At 32.3% G+C, this 13,109-nt stretch overlaps 1 long non-coding RNA gene across 1 annotated transcript; it reads right to left on the bottom strand.

The window, feature by feature from the left end:
- Positions 1–651: 651 nt before the first annotated feature.
- On the bottom strand, positions 652–11,520 carry LOC129287961 (uncharacterized). Its single transcript, XR_008587855.1, has 4 exons — positions 11,450–11,520; positions 11,123–11,169; positions 8,368–8,472; positions 652–911 (listed from the first exon to the last, which is right to left on the bottom strand). It is a non-coding gene; the product is annotated as an uncharacterized LOC129287961 (long non-coding RNA).
- Between the last annotated feature and the right edge of the window lie 1,589 nt (positions 11,521–13,109).

Raw genomic sequence — 13,109 nt, 5'->3', positions numbered from 1 at the left:
TACTTACAATCTGTTGAGCAATTTCAGCAACCTCCAGAGTAATATATTAGCCTTTCTTGATTCTGGCCTTTTTCCATTTCCTTTGATGAGTTGGAGGAGCTGGGGGATGATCAGCAATACCAGGGTCAAATCTTGCAGCTTCCTCTAATTGCTTCAAATCAACTTCCCTAAGTTTCTGGTCCAGCTTCTTATATCCCCTCAAGACAAGTAATGCTGATATATATTTTTAAACTGTCTCTATTTACAGAACTTAATTCCTATAATGAAATAAAAACAAAGTAAGTCAAATGTAAACTAAACAAAAATAATCTAAGTTAGTTATTAATTATATCAAAATTTCCCTAAAATTTTAGATTATCTCGTGACCTCACAAATTCTCTCTAAATGTCTTCATTAATGAAATTATATTCCAAACATAGATTGTTGTTCTTCTTTGCTCCTCGAATGTATTCTCTAGAAAGTGATTACTTGAATTCTTTCCACCTATCACATACTTGCTAAAGCTAATATCTCTTCATCTTATCAATAGGAGTGATATCATAAGTAAGCTACAATGTGTCATAATTATGAAATAAGATGATAGTATCTAATATAATTAAAACAATAGAAAAAATAGAAAAAATATACATGCCAAAATATCACTCCAAATCATGTCCTTCTTAGCTTCTGGTACTTCTTGTCAATTACGATACAAGATGCCAACTTTACTCCAAGTTATGAGACCTATGTAAGTTACAAACTTGTCCACTTTTGGACCAAGTAGTCTTTTACAACCACCAAACTCTAAATGAACTCTCTCTATAGTGCCTTAACATAGTGTTTACTCCTTCAATTTTGTACTTCCTTTACCTCTTTTCTTGTAAGTTGCGCTGGACGTGTCAACTACATCTTCACTAAAACCCTCCATGTGTCTGTGAAGATCAAAAAATAATACAAGTAAGTCACATAAGTTATAATTAAATATATAGAAATAAATAAATGAAATAAATATATGAATATAAAGAATCAATTACTTCAATGTTTCACTAATTAATTCTTACTATATTCATTCTCCCAAATTCCTTCATAATGATCATCTCTAACTGCATATTCGTCATTAACCAAATCTATGTCAGTTGATCCAGGTAGATTTATAGTAAAAGGTGAGGTTTTATCAAGGTTAAAAGTTGAGTCAACATCCTCCACATCAATAATTTATTTTTTTCCTTACGGTACAATAGAATGCTATTTATTCATTGGATAAGTGATGTAAAAAACTTGTTTTACCTGACTTGCTAAAATAAAGAACTCTTCTTTAAAACCAAGCCTCTTGAAATCAACTGAAATAAATCCAAATTTCTTATCTACTTCAATAGCATTAAAGTGAACCCACTTGCATTTGAAAATAGGTGCTTTGAATTTAGTGTAGTTCACCTCTCATATCTCATCAACCACTCCATAATAGTTCATGTGAGCTAATAATAGGTTATTACCTTTTGAATTGAAAAAATGTTAAGCTTCAGCTTCTACCATTACCCTACTATTTTGCATGGTACTTTTATCATCTTGGGCTTTTGTATAGAAAGAATATCCATTTATATCATACCCACCCTAACACATGACCTCAAAACAAGGTCTCTCAGTTAACCATATTATTATATCAGACATACCAGTATCATTCATAAAATTTTCATTGAACCATCATTTGAAAGTCTTGTTATGGTCATTAGCCAGCTACATTTCATTCTTTCTAAGGTATTTGTCTTTCAACAACTTTTTATGAGCATCCAAATAAGGTTGAACTTCTTCCATGTTATTCAAGATGTACACTTCACTCTAACCCCCCGTGTTCCCTTACCAGCAATTCTTATCCCCTCATGTCAAGTTTAAGGGACTCCAACAGCCTTCAATCCTTTTAGATATGTAGTATAAAATTCAATAGCCTTTTTCACCATATATCGTTCAATAATAGATGTTTTCAGCCTATATGGATTCTTAAAATCCCTTTTAAGATTTTCATGTATCACTCGAATGGGTATATCCATCTTAGATAAATAGAACTACAAAGTCTTACTTCCCTAACCAAGTGAATTATCAAATGTACCATGATGTCAAAAATACTGGAACAAAGTGCATTTCTAATTGGCATAAAATAACATAACCCTCATTTTCTAATTCATCTAACTTGTCAGGATCTATGACTTTGCTGCATATAGCATTGAAGAACATACACAATCTAGTTATGGTACATCTCACATCATCTTTCATAATCCCTCAAATAGCCACTGGTAATAGTTGCTGCATCAACACATGGCAATCATGAGACTTCATGCCTGGTAACTTCAAATCATTCATTGAAACAAGTCTTTTAACATTAGAAGAATACCATTATGGCACCTTAATATCATGCAAACATCCACATAAACTTCTTTTCTCCTCTTTAGATAATGTATGTGCCGTTGGGGGTAAATAAGCTTTCTTCCCTCTTTTTGTTGTGCATGTAAGCATTTTCTTATTCCCATTTCAACTAAATTTAGTCTGGCATTTATTCCTTCCTTAATCTTGCCACTTATGTGCAAAAGTGTACGAATAAGACTATCACACACATTTTTCTCTACATGTATCACATCAAGACTATGCCTTATGTTTAGACTCTACCAATATGGAAGATAAAAAAATGGACCTCTTTTTCTATACAATCTTCTCACTTGCATTCCTTTTATTCTTACAAAAAATGGCTGTGATTACCTCTTTAGAGCCATTTCATATTCTTGAAAGCCATTAAAAGCCTTCTTCAATCTATGATAAGGGTAATACCAATCAAAAAATCTTTGATAACCAAGGTAGACTATTTTTCTTCCATGCTTAAGTTGGTAGGAGTGTGTGCCTTCTTCACATATAGGACATGCATTATGGCTTTTAACACTATATCCTAGCAAGTTTTCATATGTAGGAAAGTTGTTTATTATCATAAAAATCATGGCACGCACCTTGAAGTGCTCTTGCTTATAAGCATCAAATATATCTACACCTTTCTCCCATAGCATTCAAGTCCTCAATCAAAGGTGCCAAGTAGATATCAATATTGTTTTTTGGCTATTTTAGTCCTGAAATCATCGAAGACAACATTATATACTTATACTTCATACACAACTAAGGAGGTAGGTTGTAAATAACTAATAAAGCTGGCCATGCATTATGTGTGCTACTAAGATTGCCATATGGGTTGATTCCATCAGTACGAAGTCTAAACTAAAGGTTTCTCGGATCGTTGCCAAAATGAGGAAACATGTGATCTATTGTCTTCCATTTAGGTGTTAAGGTTTCCCGTTAGATATTTTCTCATCAAAATGCCATCTCAAATTCTTTACTTCCATGGGATTAGCAAACAAGCATTAAAATCGTGGTATTATTGGAAGATACCACATCACCTTCATAAGAGGCCTTTAGTTATGATCTCATCATCATGATCAATATCATCATCCTTCTTCACTTTGTATCACAAAGTCCCACATTTCAAATACTTGTGTAGCCCTTCATACTCATTTCTATATAGTATGCAATATTAGGACGAGCATGAATCCTTTTATAATCTATACCCATTGGACACAAGATTTTCTTTGCTTCATACATACATTTTGGAAGCAAATTATGGGATGGAAGCATTTTACTCAAGAATTCAAGTAACTCTATAAAACTCAAATCAGTCCACCCACTTCTAGACTTTAAGTTAACCAATCCCAACACAGCTGTCAAGAGCATAAAATTAGTATACCCTAGGCATAAAGGTTTCTCTACATCACTACGCAAGTTGTCATATACATAAGATTATGCAAATGACATCAGCTTAACATTACGAATCATATCCTCTATTCTATCATCCCAATCATTCACAATTGTCTCATTTTGGGACATAGAAGTTGTTCCTGCTACCTCCCTAGGCCATATCCATCTTATATACCTCAAATTTATCCCATCACAAATTAAATGCTCTTTTGTTTCATCAATACCCAATTCAATCTTATTCATGTAGTTGACACAAGGACAACAATACTTTTCATTTTTGTTAGGAACATTTTTTCTAGCAAATTCAAGAAATTGATCCAGACCATTTTCATACTTCTCAGTCATTCTACTTGCATTTATCCAACTATGATCCTTTCTATTTTAACCTAACAAATTATCACAGTCTATCAAATTAACAATTCACTACCTTACTTGTGCTTCAATTAGACTCATTTTTATAAAAAAATAAAAACCAGTAGAGTTTCCCCTTAAAAATCAAACATCCTAAAATTACAATAATTATGAACCAATAGATACAACAAGCAATTAAATAAATATTTCCTACTAAACTAATTCTCAAACTTAATTCTCAAATTAAATTCAATGCAAACAAGACCTAACCATTATTACAAATTCTCAGGTGCAATATTATCTAAATTTTTGTTAAACTATCTAATTAAATTAGAGCAAATAAATTAATTAAGTGGAGAGTGAAAAAAAAGGACATAATGTAGGACAATAAATTATAAATTAATCAGAGAAAATAAATTGGGCATAACTAATGGCGAATCTAAGACCTGTACCTAGCGAGGCCAAGTTTGTTTTTTCCCCTCTAAGAATGGTTATGCTTATATAACCATGTGAAGTTATATACAAAGATATTAAAATTATATAAACATTAATTTATTTGTATAACTATTCAAATTATTTGTAAGAATATATTATAAAATTGAATAAATTGTATACTTTTTTTATTTTGATGAAAAATTCTATAAATTAATATTATAAAAAATTTGATTTATAAGCCTTAAATGATTATTATTACTTATTTAATGTTGAGAAAATCTTATGAATTTGCTTGAAGTTTAAAATAAGTATGTATCTTATATTTTATATTGATCTTGATATTATTTTTCTTTTATCAAGTTATTTTATTTTGTATTCAAATTCAAAATATAAAAAAATTTATAAACCATGCATTGATCATAAATCATGTTTAATTCATTGGAAATATATAATATAACATTGTTAGGCAATTTTTTTTTTACTTGAATGTCACATGCCTAAAACCATATCTTAATAAAAAACATATCCTCAAATAAAAATAACATATATTGACACACACAAGAACAATATAGGCTTCTTTAATTTCCCTTAAAAAATAAAATAGCAATAACATTGTTTCATATTTTTATTTTGTTTATGATGATACAGCATAATATGTTTATTTTTTGGATTTCTAACCTAATCAAACAATAGTATCCTAACCCAATCTCAACACCTCACACACTTTGCCACTCTATCTGTTCCTTAGATTCCTACTTGTATGTAATCAAATTTCAAAAACTAAGCTTTAGGGGGGCATTTACCCACATACAGTATTAAATCAGTGTAAGAAACAACAGATATCATGCTAGCTCCATGGAATTTTAAGGGCTTCCAGATATTAGAAATGTATCAGGCTTTGTCTAGACAGGGAAAGAAACACCTGGAGAGAAGAGAAGATGTGTCTAGGCTTCTTCTTCAATTGTGAGTGGCTGGGCTTCTTCCTCTACAAAGCTGCTGAGAGAGATAAGGAAAAGACAAGAGAGACAGAGGCAATGAGGAAGTTGGGAAATGAGAGACAGAGATGAGAAAGGGAGCTGAGATGAGAGAGAGACAAGAGATGAGGGAGCTGAAATAAGAGAGGGAGTTGTGAGTTAAGGTAGAGATAGAGCATAATGATAAGACCCAAAGCTGACACTAGTTTTGAAAATTGTAGAAATAGGTGTGCGGAAACCAAAAATTGGACATATTACACGTCCCCCTCCTTGGAGGGGGACGTGGATTCTATAATCTACATCCCCCAACTAGCTATGGAACATGGATTGTAATGAATCCACGTCCCCTGTGGGAAAGGGGATGTGGATTTGTGAATCCACATCTCCCTCACAGATGGGTCATGTCCCCCTCATAGATGGGGGATATGGATTCTTTTATAGAATCTATGTGGACTGCTATAATAGCCATATGCCCTTAACTTATGGGGGACGTGGATCCTATAACAAATCATGTGAACAACTACAGAAGCCACGTCCCTCCAAACAAGAGAGGGACGTGGCATATTAAAATTTAAAAAAAATAAATTTTTGTTTAATCATGTCCTCTTTTTGCTTGGGTGACATGGATTGTCTTCTTTATAAGTCTTGTTTTCAAAATACGATATGAATTAGGTTAGTAAATTGCCTTTTTGTAGTAGTGATACAACTAATGTATGAGACCTCTACAAGGTTCAATAAGGATCTTACACTCATTACATTGATTCAAACCATACTTCGCAATCCAGTCAACACACATATTACTTTCGCAAAACACATGTCATACCATAATTTACCAATCCTCATTAATGAATTTGACAGCATCATGCATCTACCATTGATGTGAATTATTATCATCTAATGCTATTTGGAACTCATTCACAATAGAGGAGGAGTCACTCTCCACAATGAGTTTAGTCAAATTAAGACTGTGTGCCACCCTTAAGCTATGATAAAAGCTCCAAAATTCAACTTCTTTTGCACATGCCACGATTACATACAAACCCTCGTAACCACTTCCCTTCTATGTCACGAAAGATGCCACCATATTTGGCTGGTCTTAGGTGCCCTTTTATAGTGCCATCAATGTTGAGCTTTATCTAGTCCTTCAGAGGAAGATCCCAATGACCTTAGTCAGATCTTAGGATAGCCAACTTTATTACATTGTTGTTAATGCTTGATAGCACAAATCTAGACAAGTGACAGATTTTTAGAATAAGCCCTACTGTGATGTAGGCGTATTATCTTTATTATTAATCCTCTCATTCCTAGCTTTTCAAATAATTTAAATTGTGAGTGTGAAGAGGGTATCCCAATCAATATTAATATGCTTTTATCCCTTTCTCAGATTCCTTGAAAACCATTCCCTTTATTTTAAGGGGAAAAACTCACCTACTTCACTAGATGGAATGAAAGTATTCCAGACACCTCTTACTGGGGTACAATCTCTAATCACATGAAGCACATCTTCAGCAATGTTATGACAAAGATCGCAATAATTAGGAGCTCCAAAAAATCAAGTTTCTCCTTTGGCCTATATGTCACATCCTAATACTAAGGGCATAATCGGCATAGAATTTGAGGTGAACTCACATCCCATGAGCATTGATTAACTAGAAATTAAGATAAAATAGCAATATATGCAAGTTATATACAATAGTAAAGTTCATAAAGTTTTATAGTTTTTGTAGAAATTTTAGCAGAGTCTCCCCTATAATTTAAACCTCTTGAAATTTTCACAACAACAACAAAACCTGCCAACTAAACCAGCAAGGAGACTAGCTCCATTCTAGTAATTTACATAATAACAAAAAAAGACTAGAAACTACTCATGGTGTACATGGAGCAATAACTTATAATTTACAAAATACAATTACAAGATTTCACTAAAAAAATCGCCATGTTCACTTTAACTTCTTACCTTAATTCTAATGGTGCCATTAATTTCCTAGCAAAAGAAATCACAATTCAAAAATCATTTATCAAGAAATTCTCCAAGCACTCAGTGACATTACATTTGATCCAAACCATATAAAAAATAATACTCTAACCAATTATGTTTCAAGTACACTTGAGTTGGTTACATCATTTGACAAATCTCAATTTATCCTCATACTTTCTTGTAGCCCATTCTCAATCATAAATCATAATAAATTATATCAACCATTGTTATGCTTCCTTTAGACTATAAAATACTATACAAGCCTCCTATACAATCATTTCTTCTATTTTTAGTATTTTAAAATTCCAATCTATAACTCAAGCCAACTTGCATATACTCCTCCAATTTATAACATGAAAGCTTAACAACATTCAATCCACCACATTCTTCTTTCACACATTTTATAATCACCTTCAATGCATCAAAGTTTAGTTCACAATAAATATCTAACAACTTAATCAATTCCCAACATTAACTCTATATTATCATACTCAACTTAATCATCAAAATAAATAATGCATAACATCGACCAATCAACAATTACATGTCCCAAACCAAATATGATGGAATCCAAGAAGGGTAAAGGTAGAATTTTTTTTTTTTTACAAAAGAGAAGAATTCCAGCGCACAACTATCACGCCCATGGCACCCTTAGTTGAAGAGGAAGGAAAGATGAAAAATCAAGCACTCACGTGATGCTAACAGTTAAGGAGGAAGAGTAAACGGAAACTAAACACAGGGATGCTACTGTCAGCCACAAAACAAGAAGAAAATAATAGCAAACCAAAGAGGGAAAGTCTGACAACTTTAACTCTTCTAGCTATAGAAACGTGACAATAAGAGGAGAAGTTAAAGACTACTCACCTCACATTGAAACACAGCAAAAAATGATGATAGGGGAAGAGAATTCCAACGATCCAATCCCCGTCATAGCTGACAAACATGGGTGAAAAAAAGGCGACAGATGAACTAGCAACAGTAAAGAAACACAAGTCAACAGCGAGCAAAAGAACTTGACGAGAAGGGCTAGAGGGGGGACTGATGATTAACAACTAGGGAAGTTCTATGGTGGTGGAAAAAAAGGAAGACTAAAGTGCTCTGTTTCAGCCTCTACCATTTGATTGAAAAGCAAAGGTTCTGAAAAAAAAAATTAAATTGGAAAAATTATAAACAAGACCTAAAGTTTGTGGGGAAAATATCAAAATAATACCCCACCAGATTTTATTATTAATATTATACTATTTTTATAAATTAAAAGCAAGGGTACTTTAGTACTTTCTCAATATAAAGGAAAATAAACTAACATTTAGCTTATGAAGGATTTGAACTCTAAACCTCCATATAAGTAACCAGTAAAATTTTATTAGGCTAATACTTCTCATGTGCTATAAATAGAATAATTAAATAAAATCTCAATAGGGAAGGAAAAATAATTTAATTAATTAATTAAATTTTTTTTAGGTCATTACACCATCATTATCCTCCCATGAATTGCCAACCAAATAAAGGCTTGCACTCTTTTGGGACCTTTCCAGTGCCAAATCAAATCCCAAATTGGATCTAGGTCTTCATTAGGAGCTTTACATAAAAATTCAAACTTGGAAGAGACAGTGAAATTCTTATTGTCCTCATCCCACCCCCACCCAACTTTGCCCTTATCATCATTCTACCTATGAGGATGATGTTCCATAATTAAATTGAAATCACTAATTTCAAGAAAATTAGAGAGTAAAGTTAAGTTCCATTCTCCCTTATCATTCATAACTTCTGAAACCTTCATGTTTGCCATCTCCGTAGGAATTGGCCTAATACAATAGTCAAGCAAGGTATCTATTATTAAGCCACTTGTCTTTCCAAAATTGAACCCTATTACCATTACGAACATCACAATGCCTTCCTGACATTTCAACACACAATCTAACAATTAAAAGTCTTTTAAGAATGGTTGGGATCCCAAGTTAAAATAATTGAAAACTATTTCTACTCAAGTTGTAAAGCAGTACATAGCAGAAGCACTCAAATTATGTGCATAAAAATCTCAAAGAAAACTGATTTCAATCAACACAATTTGGGCAAAATATGAGCCATGCATCATGATATGTGCCACATACCACTAGCATTGGCTCTATGCCATGCGCTACAATATGTTGACACATGCCTTCAACACACACATCAGATTCTACTATCAAAAAAGCAATTTTGATGTAAACTTCGAACGTGTGCTATTTTCACATCCAATGTCCAATTAGGATGATTCAAGTATTCACAAGAAGCTTGTTTCAAAATCTAACAAATGACACTAGTTTCATTTAGGTATCCCGTTTAAAAGTTAGACATCCAAGTGTGTTTTGACCATTTTAAGTCAAAATCTTCCACTTGAGTATCACGTTTGAAACCATAAGTCATTAACCACTTCTAGGGCATTAACCATGTCTAATGGGATAATCTGTACTTGATTAACCAATTATATCAGTGATATCACACATATATCTAAATTTGGCCAATAAATTGCCCATTCACACACATTTGGGCATTACTATATTATTTCACATAATTTCACATGATTGGCCAAACTATCTCATTCATCACATATTCATTCTACTCACATATACATATACTCAACTTCTAGCCCTAAACGTTACAATCATATATACTAGATAGGGCTAGGATTCAAAAGTCATACATACATACATATTCACAAAACTATACACATATACAAGTTCCTATGGCAACTCATATTCACAATCATAGTCTATATCATAAATTCATTACACCAACCCTTTAATGGGCTTTAAAAAGAAATCTCTAATCTCGACCCAAGTCTTTCCCTTTAGCATCACTAGTGTCAAAACTAGTATATAAATAACTATAATGACCTAAAATTTAATTCAAATTAAAATTTATGATAAGGCATTTTAAATGTGTCTTTATTAATTTTGTGACAAATATAACAAGAAAGATGTTGTTGGATTCCCAAAATCAAGTCTTCAAATAACATTAGCATTTATAATCATCAACCATGCAATTTTCCAAAATTCAATTGTCTCACAGTAGCTTCACAATCAAAATTCTTCACAAAACTCAAGTTAAATACATGGATAACTAACACCTAAACCAAATATGTCCTTATAAAAGTTAATGAAATTTCAAGAAGTTCATAACCAAGCAAGACTCATTCTAACTGACATTTTTTCAAACGTCTTAGAGGCACCACTGCTTAAACCATAATAACAAGTTCATTTTTCTTCAAAATCTTTATTTCTAATTCCAACTTCTTTTCAAGCATTTTATCAAACATCTCATATGCATCCATATTCAAACAAATACCTAGCCTCTTTTTCCTTAATACCCTTTCCTGAAAATTCTAAATATCAATATTTAGATTAACATATCTTCCTAAATTTCATTATTTCAACTGAGTAAAAAATAAGCTTAAATAATATTCAAATTCATATTACACCTAGCTCTAAAAATCTGAAAATTCTAGCTTGCCAAAGCCCCTTCTCCTCTGTTTGAACATACACAGTAGCAAAGCAAGAGGAAATCAAAATATCTAAAATTTAAACACGTGCACATAGCAGCAAGACCAACAAGGAGGAGGGAGTTTGAAGCTCTTCACCTTCAATTAGTGGTGGCAGAAGCAAGAAGTCACAGCTAGTCATATAACTATGCAAAAAAGAAAAAGAAAATCCATCATACACCCACACGAAAACTAATTCAAAAGAGGAAGGAGAAGGCCGCACAACTTAACTCTGAACAGAATAATGGAGAAAGCACAGTCACCAACTAAATAAAAGAGGAAGGGAAGAGACCGAGCTCTCTCTCTGTGTGTGTGTGTGTGTGTGTGTGTGTGTGTGTGTGTCTACTTATGTGTGTCACTGAAGAAGAATCAAGAAAGGGGAAAAGAAAGAAATTGATGAAACAAAGGAGGAAGGAACTCGCTTACCTATAGAGGCACACTGATAAAGAAAGAACAAGGAGGACGTTTCCAATCATCCACAGCTTCTAGTATCTCAGCCCCTCATGTACACCAATAATGCAAATACAACAAGGAAAATAAAACAAAGATAAGAAGAATCACGGAGGACCTAGGCATTTTTGCAAGGTAGCGTTGAGCACCCACGATCGCCAATGATAAGGACAGAACAATGGAGAAGGAAAGATGAGGAAATGGAGATGGTAGAGGGGGCATAGTTGTAATTTCATAAGGCTAAAGCTAAGACGAAACTCCTCTTTTAAGTCATTAGGATTCAAACACAAGACCTAACAAGTGCTAAATGAGCTTTAATTCCACTAGTCTAACTCTCCTTTTTGATAATTATGTACCATATATATATATTATTAAGATACCTTACCATAAATTAATACAAATACAATTAAAACACATTATTATATATTTTAATTTTATTTAAAATTCTTGGGTTATTACAAAACCTACCTCTCGCTTTCAAGTTGAACAATCATAGCACAGCGGTCAATTTTGAGAATTATGTGTAATCGGTGTATAAAGGTGTCCCCGCATCATTTCTCAATCTCTCAAGCATTCCTGGACAATCCCGAAGTTCCTCTTCAATAGCATTTGTCATCTCTTCAACACAGTCATCATCGTCTATATTTGTTTTTGAAATCATGTGACACATACATACTGCTATACCCACAGCATCTATCAATTGTATCCCTCGACTCACCATACTTATGCCAACAAGTATAAGTATGATCAATTCTAAAGCACACTAAATGATCTTCCAATTGCTCGCACTAACTCATTTCAAGAAGCCACATTTTACACAAAGGCACACAATGCTATTATGATTTGCCTCATGTTCTAGTACAAATTTAATGAACTTCTTCACCTGATCCACATATTCTTTTATGACTTATTCTTAGACATCCATTTTTTGTCTATGATCTCTCTCAATCTACAAGAATAGTTGAGGAAAATGATATTAGTGACTCAATCATATTGGAAGAGTTAGTTTACTGAATATATTAATTACTAACTCAATCAATCATGAGCCACATGCTTGCATGCACATGTGTGCACACACAATCCATCTCTAAGCAAATTATCCCTCACACACGCACCCCCAATCCCTCTCTAAGCAAATTATCCCTCTCTAAACAAATTAAATTTAAGGTAATGCTTACAATTAGATTAAACTAATTTTAAGTATTTTATCTTATGCGAAAACTTACGAACAAGTAAATTCTTTTATTTAAAATTATAAATAATTTATAACTAACATTTTTATGATTCCTTTAGGCATTGTATTTGAATATATATATATATATATAATCCAAACAACATTAGGGCCCATGTGTTTAAGATTAAATAAATAATTTTTAAGAACTTCAAAAAATTTATAAAAAGTGATTTATTTTGTAGTTATTTAAAAAAATTATAAATTACTTTATGTTGGTAACAATCATAAAAAATCATTCTTTACTTATAATAATAAGTAATATATATATATATATATATTAATATTAACATTAATAAATAAGTCTAATTGTTATGAAAATTATATATCATTAATTTATAAAAGCTACTTTCATTGAAATTTTCCATCCCTATTCAAAACAAATAAAAATTTCTCATATGAAAA

The sequence above is a fragment of the Prosopis cineraria genome, unplaced genomic scaffold, assembly GCF_029017545.1.
Source record: "Prosopis cineraria cultivar Desert tree isolate PC_DT_omini unplaced genomic scaffold, ASM2901754v1 PC12, whole genome shotgun sequence".
Lineage (NCBI taxonomy): Eukaryota > Viridiplantae > Streptophyta > Magnoliopsida > Fabales > Fabaceae > Prosopis > Prosopis cineraria.
Note: the sequence above shows the minus strand (reverse complement) of the source record. Positions and strands in the feature narration are given on the sequence as shown.